At 24.8% G+C, this 1,039-nt stretch overlaps 1 protein-coding gene across 1 annotated transcript in view; it reads left to right on the top strand.

Annotated features, from left to right (window-relative positions):
- The window catches only part of LOC117124727 (transcription initiation factor TFIID subunit 1-like), a gene marked incomplete at its 5' end in the record, with an annotated part of 26,802 nt that overhangs the window by 6,595 nt on the left and 19,168 nt on the right, over window positions 1–1,039 (top strand).

The raw sequence follows: 1,039 nt of genomic DNA, 5'->3' as shown, positions 1-1,039 counted from the left end.
CAAATTGTTTATTTAATGTTATTTAGATAGTTAATTCTATTAAACAATGTATGCACAAATAACTTTGGAAGGCAATTACTCAAAGTCATGTTTATCTTGACTCTAAGAGTGCGGTATTTTCACTTTCCAATAACTTAGGCTTGAAAAGTCCAATTTCAATGAATGACCCCTCATTTTAAAGATAACATACTCAGGTATATGAAAATACTGATAACTTTAATTTCAAATTTTGCTACAACTTAGCCATTTTGCCACAACATGCCTCATTTTATTGTTTTTAGACATGTTGATGACGTGTCACACATCAAAACATGTTGTTAATTAGTTTGTATATTTTATTAGATTCGATACCGAATTTGTATTTATTTTATTATTATATATATAATATTAATTATTAATTATTATTTTATATTTTTATTTATTTTATTTTTTTTATTATTTATTTCTTGTTTATATTTAATAAAAATAAAAAATTAAATTAAATTAAATTATATTGTTTGCATACTGCCATTGTAATTGTGATTAGAAATATCATAAAAAAATATTGTCATCCTTAAATTTTTGACTTATCATCTCTGAATTTGTTCAACTTTCTGGAAGGAAAGTTAAGTCATTAGTCTATGTACATTTCATGCAGAATAATGCTCTTGATAAAGCCTGACTTCCGTACAATTGCTACACCTTGTCAAAATTAGTGAATTTGGTAGATAATTTATCACTACACAGTTATTTTTATACTGTTTTTTATATGTTTCAAATGAAAAGTAATCTAATGTATGAAATCATGTTTTATAACGAATCAATATATGGTTTTCCCTGGAGAAACCGTAGTAAATTCAACATTAAAATGAAATATTTTAATGACAATTTATATTAATGGAATATTATAGCAATGTATCCGGCATTCGTTACAATTTCGTTTTAATTCACTCGATATTTATTGATTTTGTTCTTTCCTCTTCTCATTGATTTCACAAAGTGCTGAAAGCAACACTGAAATTGGTACAATAGCAAATTACAGGGTAATTAATGATTTCAA

The sequence above is a fragment of the Anneissia japonica genome, unplaced genomic scaffold, assembly GCF_011630105.1.
Source record: "Anneissia japonica isolate Jap-2015-1 unplaced genomic scaffold, ASM1163010v1 scaffold288250_len396842_cov205, whole genome shotgun sequence".
NCBI lineage: Eukaryota > Metazoa > Echinodermata > Crinoidea > Comatulida > Comatulidae > Anneissia > Anneissia japonica.
The sequence above is the reverse complement of the archived record's forward strand: the minus strand, read 5'-3'. Positions and strand labels throughout refer to the sequence as shown.